Source organism: Schistocerca piceifrons, chromosome 7, assembly GCF_021461385.2.
Source record: "Schistocerca piceifrons isolate TAMUIC-IGC-003096 chromosome 7, iqSchPice1.1, whole genome shotgun sequence".
In the NCBI taxonomy this organism is placed as follows: domain Eukaryota; kingdom Metazoa; phylum Arthropoda; class Insecta; order Orthoptera; family Acrididae; genus Schistocerca; species Schistocerca piceifrons.
Genome location: NC_060144.1, coordinates 494,605,822 through 494,624,467, shown reverse-complemented (window position 1 = coordinate 494,624,467; position 18,646 = coordinate 494,605,822). Strand labels below are relative to the sequence as shown.

Here is an 18,646-nt window from a genome sequence, read left to right as displayed (position 1 = left end):
CTTACAGAGGCATCCAGAAGCTTTAAACTGCGCATACCATCGCCGAATGGAGTTATCAGATGGTGGATCTTTGTTGAACTTCGTCCTGAAGTGTCGTTGCACTGTTATGACTGACTGATGTGAGTGCATTTCAAGCACGACATACGCTTTCTCGGCTCCTGTCGCCAATTTGTCTCACTGCGCTCTCGAGCGCTCTGGCGGCAGAAACCTGAAGAGCGGCTTCAGCCGAACAAAACTTTATGAGTTTTTCTACTTATCTGTAGTGTGTCGTGACCATATGTCAATGATTGGAGCTACAGTGAATTTATGAAATCGCTTCAATCATTTGTAATAGCCCTGTATTTTATTAGTCATCTTGTATGTTAGTGTATTTCTATGTGTGTGTTTACGTGTCTACTATTCAAGCTGTTCTTCTCTAAACGCAGCATACAGACCAAGTTCTACAGTTAGCTGCACTACAGAAAAATTAAACACAATTTATTGCTCGACAGAAACAGTGAGCATCCACAAGACAGGATTGGATATCAATGCTGATACCTACATATAGACATCATCGGCGGGTACGTAAATCATGTGCCTTCCAATTCTCTACAACAAGTAGAACGGCCACCGGGTGCGTTACTATTGTTCGTGTTTAGTGTCGTTACGAGGCCTGGTATCCAAGAGGCGTGAACAGAGTCAAATATTGAGTGTTAACAGTGAAGAACACCGTGATGCCACGTCCTTATATGAGACCAAGTTGTCAGCACTTGAGAGAGTTTGAAAGCAGCCAAATTGTTGGTCTCCATTTGGTCAGCTGATAGAATCGTGCAGTATCTAGATGCATGGGGCTTCCGAGGTGACAGTGACCCATTGTTGGACTGCCGTCGTTAAGGTTCCAGTTGACGTGTCTGACTACCAGAAGGAACGAACGCCTTATTGTGCACGAATCACATCGTAACCCATTCACATCTGCGTCGGCCATCCAAGAATAAGCAATGGACTCCCATCAACGGTCGTTATCATCCATACGATTAACTGGAGACTAGGAGCAGCCTTATCATGGAACTGTCGTCCCATGCGTAGCCTGCCGCTAACGCCACAATGCAAACGGCTGGGTCGCTTGATACCGTGACAGGAAAGTATCGCCGGCTGTTATGACCGAGCGGTTCTAGGCGCTTCAGTCTGGAAACGCGTGGTCGCTACGGCCGCAGGTTCGAATCCTGCCTCGGGCATGGATGTGTGTGATGTCCTTAGGTTAGTTATGTTTAAGTAGTTATAAGTTCTAGGGGACTGATGACCTCAATTGTTAAGTCCCATAGTGCTCAGATCCATTTTGAACAGGAAAGCATCGTCGGCGTCTACGGCGGCGGCCTGGGCATAGGTTCTATTCTTCCAGTGTTTTGGAGAGGCACAGCTGTTTTAATCCTGGTGTCATGGTGCGTGGAGAAACCGATTGCGACTGGTAGTGTTTGGGGGCATTCCGACGACACAAGAGTATGTCACGGACATGATGTGTCCTCAAGGGTTATCTCTCATGCAGCAGTGGAGTTGTGGACTTTATGAACAGGACAATGATTTTCACACACTCTATGAACTGGTGCGTGATGCTGAGATACTCCTGTGGCCAGCAAGTGCCCCTGATCTGCCCCCGATGAAACATGTGTCAGGCCAGCTCAGCTATTGACTCTGCCCATTACCGATGTACAGGATATCAAGAAACACTTACAACAGCTACGGGCCAGCTAGCGGGAGAAGAAAATACAACGGTTTTATGACACCCTTCCTAGTCCAATCAGTGCATACACCCAAGCCAGACGGGGTGCTCATTAGTGGGCACGTCCTGCCACGTCTATTATTAATATGACTCGAATTCTTAATCACTGAAATAACATCACAAACCTTCTGAAACCATGAACTTTCATTTCATTTCCTCCTCCTCTTCGGGATGCTTTAATGCCTTTTGTCAGTGAGTGTATCGTGGTTGAAAATTGTGGGAAATATTGTGTGTTGCGATGACATATACGAGGTGTGACAATAAAGTAATGAGACTGATGTGAAAAAAATGTTGCTTACCGTTTTAGTCTAGTTAGGTGTTGTCTCCTTCAAAGTAGCTCCCTTCTGATTGCACACACTTTTTCCACCGCTTCTGCCATTGATGGTAACATTTCTGGAACTCATAGTCTGTAATATATTCCAAGATCCTCGTCACAGATTTTTGGACATCTTGTCTTGTTTGAAAAGGGTTTCCCTTTACCGCCATTTTGACTGTTGGAAATAGAAAAAAGTCGCATGGAGTGATATCTTGTGAATAAGGTGGCTGTGCTAGTACTGAAATTTGTTTTGAGGTTAAAAATTGCTGTACTGACAGAGCAGTATGAGATGACGCATTATCGCGATGCAGAATCCAATTATTAGGAATGGTGGCACGGACATGAAGAACTCTTTTACGAAGTCTTTATAAAATATCTTTGTTATAACATTGGTTAACTGTTTGTCCAGGAGGCACCTACTCTTTACGAACAATTCCCTTGGAATCAAAGAAGCACACAAGCTTGCACTTCACTTTTGACTTTGACATTCGAGCTTTTTTTGGTCTGGGTGATCCCTTTGAGCACCATTGCGAACTTTGGCATTTTGATTTGTAAATAATCGATTTCAGCTATAAGTCGTTCTTTGGAATTTTTATTGGCAGATCTAGATTTCACCTAGAAACTACCCATTCTCAATGCACTATCATTTTTGGTCAATGCATGTAATGCCTGTTGGTCTGGCTTTGTACACGGTTCATTGATTACTCAAATTTGGCGTTTTGTCTCTGGATCGTACTGAAAAAAACAACGTTCATCACCAGTGATAACATGGCTCAACAATTCTTAATTGATGGCATACCGTTGCACAACATTATGCAGTTCCGTTTCCGTGACGAGAGACACAAACACATGTTAACTTACTACAGCGCAACTCACGACTGAGCAATTGCATTGATGTGCCGCTTGGACTAGCAGCAGCTTATAGACCAAGGTCAAAGACATTGTGCCTACGAAAGCCTGCAGGGTTGCCACATCTTCCAAAGAAAATCAGTCTCATTACTTTACTGTCGCACCTCGTATCAATAGTGCTGGAGAAGAAGAACAGCTATGCACGAGACATAGAGGACTCCCCACATCCCCGCTGGTTTCCGAATTCTCCTGAGCGTTGTTGTGGGATCAAGTCTACATAGTAGTTTAGGCTTCAACCGTCCTATAGTGAGATACGCAAGTTACCTGCTTCACTTTTTACTTAACAATTAACCATTAAAATTTTTGACAATGGAAAAATTTTTTACATTGGGCCAAATTTTTCCTATTTCTTTTAGATAGTGACAGCTAAGACTTTCAACTTATTTGTGTTCTTGAATAGCACTTAATGTTTCTGATGATCAAATCGTTCTATTTAGACGTTTGGTCAAAAATTCAGTCTGTTTACAAATTTTAGGCTCTAGTCGCGTAATCTGCCCGCCCCACCCCCCTCCCCTACCTTCACTTGCTTAAACCGGACCCCTTAATTTCTTATGTTTCAAGTCTGCCTGTATTACTACATACTACATACACTTATTCTCTTGCAGCTTCCTAGAGGGTAATGGGGACGGCTTATCAAAGAAAGTGGAGTACGTCTAAAATGACTAAAGCTACAGATACAGTTCCGAAAAAGAAGATGGACTGGAAGAAGGCCAGTAAAGTTCATTGTTTGTTCGAAAAACAATACTTACAAGGTTGCCCAACATGAAGTACAGTACCTTGAGGAAGCAGCAAACGCAAAAAGAAGCAGACCTACAATTTTGGGCAAAGATCTTAGTATTGTCTTGCTGTTGAAGCTTCTTCCTCTGAGCTTATTCGGGAAGACTCGTGGTGAATGGCCGTACACTAGAAAGAGAGAAATAACATTGAACTTCCTCTGAGGGACGAAATTTCTGGGAAAAAGTAGTTTATTCTTTTTCCAAAACGCCACAAATATGAACTGTTAGAAATAAAGTCCACAGGAATATTCTATAACAAGGCTCTTGGGTTCAGTGAAGAAAACACAGAGAAATTGTATATTTCTGGAAGATGGTAAGATGTTACATTATACCTCCTTTGCAACCGAATTATGCTCTTTCTTATTTAATGATATTTGCTAACATTGTTTTGTGTTATTTTAATTATTTTTAATAAGGGTCCGATTCTCGCAGCTATTTTTCAAAATAGTTAAGTGTAAGGTTTTTGAAAAAAAATTTCGTAATAACTTTTAATTACATTTTCAAGAGTGAAATGTAAATGGTGCTTAACATTATAAAGTAAATATTACATTCTATTAACACTTATATTTGGACTACTTTTTTTAAAATGAGAAACGAAGTATGGGTCTGGTTTTGGACTCTTTCATCTTTTTACAAGAATAATAAGAGTACGAAAATGAAAACAGAGAGCAAAGCGACGCTATTGTGTTGGCTGTCGACGCTCATTAATGAAAACATGAGTGACTTTAATGCCATACTGTACGAGATGCTTCCAAGTGTTATCCCATCAGTGTTGATTTTCCTCAACAAACACGTGTATCCGTTGTCGAACATGAGTCCTTCGTCCACTGAATCCTGCATTCAGTGTGGCCTCTCATAAAAGGAGTCAGCACAAGTTTACCAGCAGATCTGATACTCGCTTTGTGTGAGCGAGGCGCCGAAGCGTGTCTTCAGCTGTCCAACTCGGAAAGCGGAGCCCGTCGAGTGGCTAATTAACCATGAAGATGTTATCAGGGCCCCAGGGGCAGCGCAGCTGAAGAAAACCTCAATAAGGCCACGCTACCGTCCGTAGCAGCCAAACGCCAGCAACCGTTTCTGTTAGGACTCCCCTAATGAAAGGCCGTGTTCGATGTACGAAACAGTTCTATATCGTTTCGAGCCCATAGGCGGGAGGAATCTTCAGAGCTAAAACAGGTAACAGTATCGACGGTACCAAAGCCCCTGAATTCATGGGCGTATTATAAGCTGTATAGAGGGTATCACCATTGGTCACATGATGAGAAATCCATGATCATTTGTAACAGGTGATATCACTCTCGTTAGAACCAAGTGATACTTTGAATTACTGTCCTGGTGCCAAGCTGTCATTTTATTTAACTCCATCTTCTTTTCTGTTAAAATAATCATAGCGTTTTTATATTACCACTGACTTTCTGTATATGCTCATATGATACTGCGTTGTCTTCGCTAAAGCGCTATTCTCGCTAAATTTTAATCCATGGTGCCCACAATGTAAAGAACATTCCCTGTGGTCGACTTATCACTTGGTCCATAGCGACGGTTCCTCTTATTTTCGCCGGCCGTGGTGGCAGAGCGGTTCTAGGCGCCACAGTCTGGAACCGTGCGACCGCTACGGTCGCAGGTTCGAATCCTGCCTCGGGCATGGATGTGTCTGATGTCCTTAGGTTAGTTAGGTTTAATTAGTTCTAAGTTTGCATTACCCGGTTCTCAGAATTCCTGAGTATAGACGTTGACTGTGGACATTGTATCACAGACACAGTCCCTTTGACTGTTTAGAGATGTCACTAAATCCGCACAAAGATGTTAACAACCACGCATGAGCAGCGCCTATAAGACGGCGGAGGTCCGACAGCCGATCAGTTCCAGTCATTCCATCAGGTAGAAGGCACACGGCTCTTGTTGTCTGTAGTTTAACCATGCCTAGGCGGTCAATACCGCGGTTCGATCGCGTCCGGATTGTTACTTTGTGCCAAGAAGGGCTCTCAACAAGGGAACTGTCCAGGCGTCTCGGAGTGAACCAAAGCAGTGTTGTTCGGACATGGAGGAGATACAGACAGACAGGAACTGTCGATGGCATGGCCCGCTCAGGCCTCACAAAGGCTGCTACTGCAGTGGACGACAGCTACCTACGGATTATGGCTCGGAGGAACCCTGACAGCGACGCCACCATGTTGAATAATGCTTTTCGTGCAGCCACAGGACGTCGTGTTACGATTCAGACGACGTCCATGGCGAGGTGCAACCCCGACACCATGCAGTGCGGTACAGATGAGCCCAACAACATGCTTAATGGACCGCTCAGGATTGGCATCACATTCTATACAGCGATGAGTGTCGCATATGCCTTCAACCAGACAATCGTTGGAGACGTGTTTGGAGGCAATCCGGTCAGGCTGAAAGCCTTAGACACACTGTCCAGAGAGTGCAGCAAGGTGGATGTTCCCTGATGTTTTGGAGTGGCGTCGTGTGGGGCCGACGTACGCCGCTGGTGGTCATGGAAGGCGCTGTAACGGCTACACGATACGTAAATTCCATCCTCCGGCCGATAGTGCAACCATATTCGGCAGCATATTGGCGAGGCATTCGTCTTCATGGATGACAATTCGCACCCCCATCGCGCACATCTTGTGAATGACATCGCTCGACTGGACTGGCCAGCATGTTGTCCCGACATGAACCCTATAGAACATGCCTGGGACAGATTGAAAATGACTGTTTATGGATGACGTGACCCACCAACTACTGTGAGGGATCTACGCCGATTCGTCGTTGAGGAGTGGGGCAATCTGGACCAACAGTGCCTTGCTGAGCTTGTGCATAGTATGCCGCGACGAATACAGGCATGCATCAATGCAAGACGCGTGGTACTTCGTATTAGAGGTACTTTTGGGTACAACGATATGGACCACCACCCTTGAAAGTTGTAATCTCCCCACATAAATTTAAAAGATATTATTTTAAATGCAAATGGACATTGAGCTAAGTGTAACCTCCCAGAGAAATTTTGAACACAATAATTGAATGTTAACTAGAATACAACTTAATGTAACCTCCCAGCAAATAAATTTAATGACAATGACAATTAAATAAAAATTAGCAATCTGACCCAGGTATAAGCTGCCCACAAAAATGTGAAAGTCAGTTCAGTGATAATAAAATCTCTGTGACAATGAAAACACAAATAGACCGAAATGTCGATCTTAGGCCCTGTTCACTAATTAAACTGTAATTCTTACCTTAGTAAAAGTGCATCTGCTCTTATTTTTCGCCGTAGCTTGGAGGAAATTCATTGCAAAAATTTTGAATTTAAGGGAAACTTTTCTTTAAGGAATAGCAAGGGAAATATTTCTTTCATTAAAGGATTCTTTGTTGAAAAATTGCTTTGAAAACAAAATTATTATTGGGGCGATTCTTGGACAAATTAGTTACAGTTAATTTACATCATTAGCTGAGCGCAATGCTGCTTCATTACCTTATTTAAAAAATAATATACCTCGTCCTGAATCTTGACCAGAGTGCCATGTCGACGCCCGCCGACTCCTCACTCGCAACTGAACTCTCTCGCAACTCGATCGCAACTGCACTGAACTCTCGCGCGGTCAAGCGCAGACTAGGAATGACAAATAGCTCTCTGGTCAGAGACTCTGCAATGCCTCGCCATCGCCGCCACACAACATACGTGTTTCAAGGTCTCGCTGTATGGTGGTACAACATGCAATGTGTGATTTTCATGTGCAATAAAAAGGGCGGAAATGAAGTTTATGTTGATCTCTGTTCCAGTTTTCTTTAGAGGTTCCGAAACTCTCGGAACCGGGGAAATGAAAAACTTTTTTTGGTCTGTGTATTTAGCAGTGAACGGCGAATACGTCGTAAAACAAGTATGTTTGTAAGAAACTAAAACAGCAACCGAAAAACCTTTCCCGCGGGATATTTTATTGTGTTATGAATGAGTGGACCTAGTTCCCAGGGTTGGGGCCTCAATGCGGAGGAGCTATATAGCTAGTGTAGCGTTACAAAAGCGTAGTATTTATCAGTGAACGGCAAATACGGGGACAAACAAGTACGTTTTATAACGATATGAGCCGGCCGAAGTGGCTGCGCGGTTCTGGCGCTGCAGTCTGTAACCGCGAGACCGCTACGGTCGCAGGTTCGAATCCTGCCTCGGGCATGGATGTGTGTGATGTCCTTAGGTTAGTTAGGTTTAACTAGTTCTAAGTTCTAGGGGACTAATGACCTCAGCAGTTGAGTCCCATAGTGCTCAGAGCCATTTGAACCATTTATAACGATATGTTTACGTAATGTGTATTCATAAACATACAGTTATAAATGTCCCCGTTTGTAGTCGCTAATTATAACAATATGTTTATTTTTGTGCTGTAACATATAGCTATAATCAGCGGCGGAAATATATTTGTGAACGCCGACCGTGTGCGGCTGTTTCTTGTTGGGTCGTCTGATCAGTCGGAAGTTGCTTTTCACAGGAGAGTAAATGCCTATTGAAAATATAATTATTTTTGGATAGCTCAACATGAATTTCCTAAGGGACCGTAGTTTATCATGCATTTACCAGTAGGATATTGCGCGGAGAAAATATTTCACCGCATGCAACTTCCGTCCGATTTCGACGAAAGAATTCGTGACTGCGAACTCTCTATTTGGCAGAAACATAAAGAAAATCAAATAACTTCATGAAGGAGTGAGACATAGATTCTATACTAAATAAATAGTCCATACACCAGATCCATTTAACTCTGAATTTACGGCAATTAATAGATGAACTTACACTGCAATGAAGGATTTAACATGGATGCCGTTTTGACTGGCACTTCTCTTCTCATAATGAAAGTAATTGCTTTGACGTTTTCACATACACGTCGCACAATAAATCTACTGCTATGCGGTATTGCAGTTTTAGTATTGCACTTTTACTTCACACTAAAATAATATTATTTTTAACAATAATAATACGGCGGCAAGACATTCGCGTCCGACACAAGTTACAAGAGACAAGAGAAAAAAAATGAGTAACTGTTTATCGAGAATATCTCGTACATGAAAATAATGTGTAAAAATGTTCTTCTGCTGTCCGTTTTTCGCGCCGCGGTTTTCAAAGTCAGTAACTCACTGCATCTCTGACGGCGCTTCGACAAAACACCTTACGTCACAGGACGTTCACCTTTTACATTCTCGCAACATTATTTGCTAACTGTAGCTGTTGGGTAGATCACATAACTAATGAGGAGGTGCTGAATAGGATTGGGGAGAAGAGAAGTTTGTGGCACAACTTGACTAGAAGAAGGGATCGGTTGGTAGGACATGTTCTGAGGCATCAAGGGATCACCAATTTAGTATTGTGGGGCAGCGTGGAGGGTAATAATCGTAGAGGGAGACCAAGAGATGATCACACCAAGCAGATTCAGAAGGATCTAGGTTGCAGTAGGTACTGGGAGATTAAGAGGCTTGCGCAGGAGGATAAGGCAATCACATAATGTCACAGTTTGTAAGTAACTTTACGAGGTATGATATAATATTTTAGGAATGATTGCACCAGCAGTGATGTAGAGAAAATCTGTGAGGCATTTGTTAACATGAGAGGTACAAAGCGTCTGCGGGAGACGAAACAGCGACTGATAAAGACACAATACGACTTCACTTACAAGGAATGTGTAATGTTAACAGCGAGTTTTACTGGCGAAACGTGACACTGCAGGCAGAGGTGACAATGGAAACTGCTACTAATGGCAAAACTTGAGATTCTGTTCGAGACTCAGCTGACGAAATGAGGTGCTGTGTCTGAAACAAAGGCAGAGAGGTGTCCTCCATCTGTGTAATTTCTTCAGCGTTCTCAAGGAGTGAAAAACCGAGTCGCCGACGCCATTCTGCCTCCAACTGCGTGACGTGAAGAGTACGTAGGAAACGTAGGTGGAGACGTTCTGGATGCGGGTAGTTTTGTATCAGTAGAGCTGAAATGCCGGCTGTGTTCATTGTACTGCGATCGAGGATCTGAGAAAAAACAAACAGCGCCCGTCGTTTGTCGGACGAGATATACTGTATGGATGGAGATTTAGCCAAGGACAGATTTACAATTGTCGTATCAGAACATAGATGTTCCGGCCTTCATTAATGGCGGTGGGATTACGATTGAGCTGTATGCTAAACCGAAAGAACAAGACATTAAGGAAAATCAATCTAGACTTGAGGTCAACGTAAATGAAATATAAAGTACTTTATTCTAACCTATGTTTCCACGTATTTGGTACATGCATTAACTTCACTCATGTCTTATGGGACAACGAGGATCATACAGAAATAAATAAAGTCAAAAATTTTAGTTATTGCACAAGAAAAAATACTTCCTCCTACAGTGGATACTTGTGTAAGTATCTATATCAACGTGAGCGGGAATAGACCTTCAATGTACTTTTTCCATCTTTCTGCACTTCCCTCAGTGTTTAAAAGTGGAATACCCATCGCACTCATAATTTTACCATCCTTACTTTTAATTTAACATAATTTGTTGTGACTTTTGTGTATGCTGAATCAGTTATTACGACGGTCATCCCTTTTTCGAATTCTTCACCCGAAGGCCAGTCACATAAATCCTATTGTTACTGTTGTTTTCATGAGCTTTGCAGACTTCATACTGTGAATGTAACAGTGCTAACTTTCCCTTTCTCCATAATCCTCCCTCCATTAGTTGCAAGTCCCAATCAGAACAAAAACACCTACTCACATGGAGCTTTGGGGACAGGAATAGAGTACAATATATAACTTTCTAGATAAATAAAAAGGTAAATGTTCGAATGTTCCTTTGTTTAAAACGGTTAATCTCATAAAGTTTTTGACCGATTGCTTTGAAGTTTGATGAAATTGTACATTCTAATACAGGCGTATATATAACTTTTCGAGATTTTTCGTAATAACGTTTCCCTATTATTAATTTTATAAGAAAATTATGAACTACATGTATTTAAAAATAGGTATATATAATCAATACTCGTATTCCAGTGGAAATTTGTGTCAAAATTTCAAAGCAATCGTTCAAAAACTTTCGGAGATTTTAGATTAGGAACAATTACAGTTTCTATATAAGTTCGAATGTAGATGTTCGTTTCTTCAAAATCTCAAATCGCCGAAAGTTCTTCACCGATCTCTTTGAAATTTTGACACATTTTGCATTCGAATACTCACGTGTTTGTATGTACTTACTGGAACGCCATCTGGTATATATGTAATAAAAAGAGTAACGTTATGTAAATGTTGGTTTGTTCAAAATCGTTAATCTCCGAAAGTTCTTGACCGATTCCTTTGAAATTTTTACACAATGTTGAATTCTAACACGAGCGTGTTTTTAGGCATCTGATTCTTCAATATATGTATATTTTAGTGTATGTAATACCTGAATGTACATATGTAACTTATAAAGGGGAAACGTTGTTATGAGAAATCTCAAAAAGTGCCTTTCCGAATTACTTCAAACTTTTACACGTTAATGTAATAAATGTTTAGGCAGATAAGAACCAGATGCCTTCTAATATATATATATCGTTGTTAGCAAGCAGTATTTATGGCTTATTTGTTTATGATTGGGATACTACTACAGAATTTGAATTAGCAATAACAATAAAACAAGGCTCAAGGTTCAAGGTTAAAGAAAGGGGGGGGGGGAGGAGATGGGCAGGGGCATGGGAGGATATGAACATAGAAAACGGCAAGGAGCAGGTGAACAGAAAGAGGGGGCAGGAGCGGATGGAGACAGAATAGGGAGGAGAAGAAGGAGAGAGAGGGAGGAGGCGATGGACAGCGAGAGGAGGTAGGAGGAATGGTGGATAAAGAAAGGGGAAGGGAGAGAAGGAGATCAGGACATATATCCAATTCCCATACATAATAGAAACATGTGCTTTATCTTTTTTTTTTCCATTTAAGAGGAGTGAGCCACAGTAAAATGTGACCTGGCACAGGTAGTTATTACGGAGCATCGCTACAGTCTCGATATTTCCGATCCTTCCGCAGAGGTGGGGCAGTGCAGCGAGGGTTTACAATCTGTACCACGAGTGCTGATGGTGTAGTGTGAGCACTGATGGTGCGGCACTTACCAACGACCAATGAGCTTCCCCCAACCAGGTCAGGCAACTTATACCTGTGGCGGGCTTCTCAAGCTGCTCACTCTTGTCTATTAAGGGCCCTGGCTTGCAGTGGACTGATGTTGGAGACACTATCAAACCTCCCCTATATTGCGTCTCACTATCCCTTTTTCAAATAAACCACTTTAGTGTAGAAGACGACTTCACCTTGTTACTTTTAAATCCACAACCTAACCTGTTGACCACACTCCTATCTTGGTTGTTCTGCGCAGTTAATTCAGATGAGTAGGAAAACTAACCCTGTAATGGTGAAACACAGTATTAGCAGAGGTTTGGTTGATACAGTCATATCGCTGAAGTATCCATGTGTAACGCAGCGAAGTGATATGAAGTTGTACAGGCACGTTAGGACATTAGCAGAATGTTCGCTTTCAAGGTACTGGGAGAATTCCAGAAAAGTGTAGCTCATCAACAAATGAAACAACGGTATAAAACACTAGTGTGATACATTCTTGTGTACTGTTCGAGTGTTTGGTCTCCCCACCAGGAAGGCACAACAGCAATTCAGAAACGAGATGCTATATTCCTTACTCGTAGGTTGGATTAACATGTGAGTGTAACGGAGGTGCTTTGTGATTCAAATGGGAATCACTGGAGGAAAGGCAACGTTCTTTTCACGAAACGCTATTGAGAAATGAAGTTATTTTATACACTCGTCGCTGGACAAAAATTTAGCCACTTGATTTTCAGCAACTCAACTTTATTGACATATTTAGAGATTACAAAAGTCATGAAGAACACAGCTTTTTTTTGAAAACTGACAGAGGTTTGGAAAAATATAAATTAAAATGAATGTACTGAAAGAGTTGGCATTATGTACCACAGTCAGAGTACAATAGAGTGAGAATATATGACATTATGTACGAAGTAACAAACATGGTCACAAGGCAGCGTGAATAATAGCACAAAGTAGCGCTGAATGTGTTCGACAGGCAAAGCAAGGCATATCAATTTGGATGTTATACGGCAGAGACCATAAAATACATCTTTCTTAAAAGACATCATAGTCGCCGTTGACTGTATAAAATATTTATTGTTACTATTGCAATTTCGGCGTTATGGCCATTTTCAAGTAACACTGCAAAGTCACATTCTGTCAGAATATAAAACTATCCGACATGAGAACATGAAGGACATGTATTCACAAACAATGAATAACATAAAACAGTGCAAAAATGGAAAGAATACAATTTTAACATTAAATAACAATGAGAAAAATCAGAAAGAAATGAGTCTGCAATTACAAGCTTAAAGAGAAGAGCGGTTTACGTGAGCAACTATGTAACGCCAAAATTTGAATGAAGGCAAATCATTATCAAAGCGCTGGTTGGAACGTAGCATTGCAAATTGCGTGTACATTAACAAAATGATTATAGGATGCAGTCCAGACTGGATTTTCCATAGTCTGTAAACATAATTTGTGAATGCTAGGTACCATTTCTCAGTAAAGAGTAAGGCTAAAAGTGGATGAGGTGAGAAATAAATAAATTTCGCATAAGGATGGTGAGGAAAGATAAGAGAAGTTAGGGCTCTAACGGGAGCATATACACAGTTACTTTCCCGCACTTCATTTGGGAGTGGAACACAAAAGAAACTGGCTACACTCTGAACTGTGAGAGAATGCTTTGACAGCTGGGAGCGCAGTTGTTAGTATTCGACATTAAAGTGCAGAGGGCCATGGACTGGCGGAAAGGGCTGGGAGGAGGGTGGGGGCGAGCGGGTTGACAGGCCTTCCCCTCCCACCATTCAGCCCTGTGATAGCCTGGGCTACAGAGCCTAACAATGCTGCATGACTCAAAGCAGCATTCTTGTTGGAAGTATTTTTTTTTCGTATACTAGCAGAGTTTGCCTATTTACACACAAACAAAGAGATATACGACACTAACAACGTACAGCAAGATGCGCAAATGTTATGCGTAAAATATTGAATGAAGACGTTACCTTTTATTACGTGTGGGACAACTGAAACCTCTAGATCATCATTACCTGATTGATCTCTTATCACTAACACACAGACTTCGGTATCTCCGCTGCTGCTCTCCTCCCCGTCTGATAAGGAAATTACAGTATTTTCTATGGACTTTTCTCTTATGCTTTCTTCTATATTCGTCTTGGTAATCTCTTTCAACACATGATTCGCGACATTCTCCCAATTTTCTGGCGGTACTCGTGTGTCAGCCTCATATACGAGCCTCTCCGTCTGTGTCTTGCGACGTAAATGTTTTGTTTCGCTCCGCGACATCTGCTTTTATTGAGCCCATACAAGTTTGATACCCGGCGGGGTCAGGGATTTTCTCTGCCTCGTGATGACTGGGTGTTGTGTGATGTCCTTAGGTTAGTTAGGTTTAAGTAGTTCTGAGTTCTAGGGGACTGATGACCTCAGAAGTTAAGTCCCATAGTGCTCAGAGCCATTTGAACCATTTTGAACGAAGTTCGATAGCGTTGTAATTGAAGTGATACTGTATACATTTGTGAGCGCGATTGGCTTGTGTAGTTACACTAATTCCACAAGTCGCACTATTTGAATATTCTGTTCAAACCCTATTTCACTACCTTTTAACCATCTGACTATTTCGTCTCTCCATGCAGCAGCCGTTGGTGCGTTGTTTAATTGTACTGAATGGTACGGCGCACCTTCAATTACAAAAACACTACAAGAACTGTCATTTGGTAGCAAACGAGTAACGGACCAGCCTTTAAATGTATCTATATTCATTTTCTCGTGATAATAGAAAGTTTCTCTCTTTCTTTCTTTCTTTTTCTTTTTTACTAATACATCATTATCGCACCAGGCACAAAACCATTCATAGAGCCAGCGTGAACAGTAGTTGTATTGTGTGTTAACCGGTGACCTTGAAACGACGGACAGGCTCCGTCCCCGCCACAGTCGCAGTGGTCCGCAACCCCACGTTGACTACCGCAGTCCACTTCACCCCTCCGGCGCCCCCACCGAACAACTCTTTCAGGGTTATTGTGCGCTTCGGCCACCGGTGGACCCCCCCCCCCCCCCTCTCCTCACTCACCAGGGAACGTCTCACACCAGACGAGTGTAACTCCTATGTTTGCGTGGTGGAGTAATGTTGGTGCACTCATACATGGAGAACTTTTATTCGCAGCAGTCGTCGACATAGTGTGGCTGAGGCAGAATAAGGGAGAACCAGCCCGCATTCGCTGAGGCAGATGGAAAACCGCCTAAAAGCCACCCACAGACTGGCTGGCTCACTGGACCTAGATGGAAAACCGCCTAAAAGCCACCCACAGACTGGCTGACTCACTGGACCTCAACGCAAGTCCACTGGGCGGATTCGTGCCGGGGACCAGGCGCTCCTTCCCAATCCGGAAAGCCGTGCATTGGACCGCACTGCTAACCAGGCGGGCTGAACAGTAATTAGTTGCCCTCCCTTACCAGCTGGCACACTCATAGTTCCATCGTCTGTCCACCGACTTTTCGTCAATCCATATTACATTTCCGGATTTGCTGCTAACAACTCAGGCAGGAAAAGACATCTACATGCCACAATGTCAGTGCATAGCATTGGCACCTTTCTTCCTGAGAACTTTTCTCACCAGAAGCCAATTTTTGCTAAAACAGTAGAGAGACTTGTCGTTCTGCCTGTGAACAAACCACTGTCCTACAGTGAAACCATCAACTTTTTAAGTGTCAGGTACTCCTTCCTCGACACGGCCTCCTCCTTGGTTTTCCAGATGTCACAAAAACAGGGCTCCCAGCTGAAACTGCAGCCTGTTTATCATTTGTGACTCTCGTCACTGACGCTGTGGAGAAGTTCAGTGCTTCTGCCAATTGTCAAAGGCCGACCATTGTCCCTTCCCCATTCAAAATTAACATGCAATTTGTATATAAATACTCGTGCTTGAAATTTGAGTGTAGCTTCTTTTCCAAAAGTCCTCTTCTTCGCACTACAGGAAGCCATTCTCCACACATACGGCAAGAAACTCACAGAATTAGTGGAATGTACATGTACACACACGAATCTGAAAGACAGTGATGTTATCAACTTTTTAAAAGTCAGATACTCCTCCCGGCTGTAGTATGCCTATTCACGCTGATAAGGTGAAACGTTATGACCACTGCCCCCCGCGATGGTTGCCACCTGGTCGCGTTGCGGGCGTGTGACGCGGTAACAAAAGTATGTAAGCAGATCAGACACGGACGGAGGATCACCGTAGCGAAGATATGGGCTGCAAATGGGAAAATCCATTGAGATAAACGACTTTGACAAAGAGCGGATTATTGTTACACAGGGCCTGTGAACGAGTATGTCGAAAACGGCGAAGCTAGCCAAATTTTCAAAATGGCTCTAAGCACTATGGGACTTAACATCTGAGGTCATCAGTCCCAGCCCGCATCTCGTGGTCGTGCGGTAGCGTTCTCGCTTCCCACGCCCGGGTTCCCGGGTTCGATTCCCGGCGGGGTCAGGGGTTTTCTCTGCCTCGTGATGGCTGGGTGTTGTGTGCTGTCCTTAGGTTAGTTAGGTTTAAGTAGTTCTAAGTTCTAGGGGACTGATGACCATAGCTGTTAAGTCCCATAGTGCTCAGAGCCATTTGAACCATTCATCAGTCCCCTAGACTTAGAACTACTTAAACCTAACTAACCTAAGTACATCACACACATCCATGCCCGAGGCAGGATTCGAACCTAGACCGGAGCAGCAGAGTGGTTCCGAACTGAAGCGACTAAAACCGCTCGGCCACAGCGGCCAGCTAGCCGAATTTTCACGTGCTATTGTCGTGAGCATCTACTAAAAGAGGTAGAAGGACAGTGAAACTACCTTTAGGCAGTTATCGGTTGGACGTCCAAGACTCTTCACAGAACATGGGGTTCAGAGGCTTGTCTGTTCTCCAAAGTAAGATACGTGGTGATCTGTGGCATCTCTGCCGAAAGAGCACAATGCTGGTGCCCGCCGCGCAAATGTTTCATGTTCATCGTACACTGTTGAACACAGAGCTCCGCAGCAGGCCATTCGTTCGTGTTCACATGGTGACCCAATGACATTGTTAGTTACGATTTCAGTGGGCATGGGTCCATCGAGATTCAACCGTAGATCAATGGGAAAGTGCCGGTTATTTGGGTGAACCACATTTTTGCTACAGTAGCTCGCTGGTCGTCTCCACAAACGCCGTCATCGAGCTGAATGGCAGCTCGAAACCAGAAACAGGCTGGTGGGAGCGGTATTATGCTATGGCAGACATTATCGTGCACTTGTGCCGGACCTTTGGTAGTAATCAAAGACACGCTGACAGCTGCGAACCACCTGTATCTATTCATGCTTGATGTCTTCCCCAGCGGCGATGTCGTCTTTTAGGAGCATAACTGCCAGTGTCTCAGAGCCAGAACTGTGCTAGAGTGGTTTGAGACGCTGTGACCAAACTGGCCTGATGTAAATCCTACGGAACCCATCGCAACGTACGAAAAGCAGCGGCCCCATATTTAAACGTATTACATGACCTGCCGCATACCTCCAAAGACCTACCATCAAACTGTTGGATCCCTGATACGCAAGCCGGCCACTGTGGCGGAGCCGTTCTAGGCGCTTCAGTCTGGAACCGCGTTGCTGCTACGGTCGCAGGTTCGAATCCTGCCTCGGGCATGGATGTGTGTGATGTCCTTAGGTTAGTTAGGTTTAAGTAGTTCTACGTCTTGGGGACTGATAACCTCAGATGTTAAGTCCCATAGTGCTTAGAGCCATTTGGACCATTTTTGATCCTGGTACGCAGAATCAGTGATGTATTTCGTTCCAAAGGCTGACAATCAGGCAATTAAGCAGGTGGTCATAATATTTTGGCTCATCAATCTATGTGTCTGATAGCACTTCTTTCAAATTTGATTGTTTCACTCACATGACAAAGTCTTTTCCTTGACTTTCCAGGCGCAATTATAACAGGGTTCCCAGCTGAATTGGTAGCCTCTTTATCATTTGTGACTCTCTTCAGTGACGCTGCAGATACGTTCAATACTTCTGCCACCCTGTCAGTCACTTTATTCACTGGTACCAAAGGCCTACCATTGTCCCTTTCGCTTTCAAAGAAAACACGCAGCCTGTGTACAAATTCTCGTACTTGAGAGTTCAGCTTAGCTCATTTTCCAAAAGTCCTTTTCTCTGTACTACAGGAAGCCATATTCCACACACACAGCAACAAACTGACAAAATTAGTGGAATGTAAACGTACATACACAATCCTGAATGAATAACGCAGCAGCACTGACTGAAAGCAGGGGTTGCCTAGCACTGCGGCAACACTGGTGCGTTGCTACGGTAATGTAAACGAAGTGTGGTGATCCCATTGGTCGTGGTGGACGTGCGAAGGACGTGCGCCAAGGCGACTTCAACTGTCTCCATCTACATCTACATACATACTCCGCAATCCACCATACGGTGCTTGGCGGAGGGTACCTCGTACCACAATTAGCATCTTCTCTCCCTGTTCCACTCCCAAACAGAACGAGGGAAAAATGACTGCTTATATCCCTCTGTACGAGCCCCAATCTCTCTTATCTTATCTTTGTGGTCTTTCCGCGAAATGTAAGTTGGCGGCAGTAAAATTGTACTGCAGTCAGCCTCAAATGCTGGTTCTCTAAATTTCCTCAGTAGCGATTCACGAAAAGAACGCCTCCTTTCCTCCAGAGACTCCCACCCGAGTTCCTGAAGCATTTCCGTAACACTCGCGTGATGATCAAACCTACCAGTAACAAATCTAGCAGCCCGCCTCTGAATTGCTTCTATTT

General features: G+C 43.3%; 1 protein-coding gene across 1 annotated transcript in view; it reads left to right on the top strand.

The window, feature by feature from the left end:
- Positions 1–18,646, top strand: part of LOC124709044 (glucose dehydrogenase [FAD, quinone]-like) — a 67,751-nt gene that overhangs the window by 8,280 nt on the left and 40,825 nt on the right. The gene's annotated exons all lie outside the window — the stretch shown is intronic.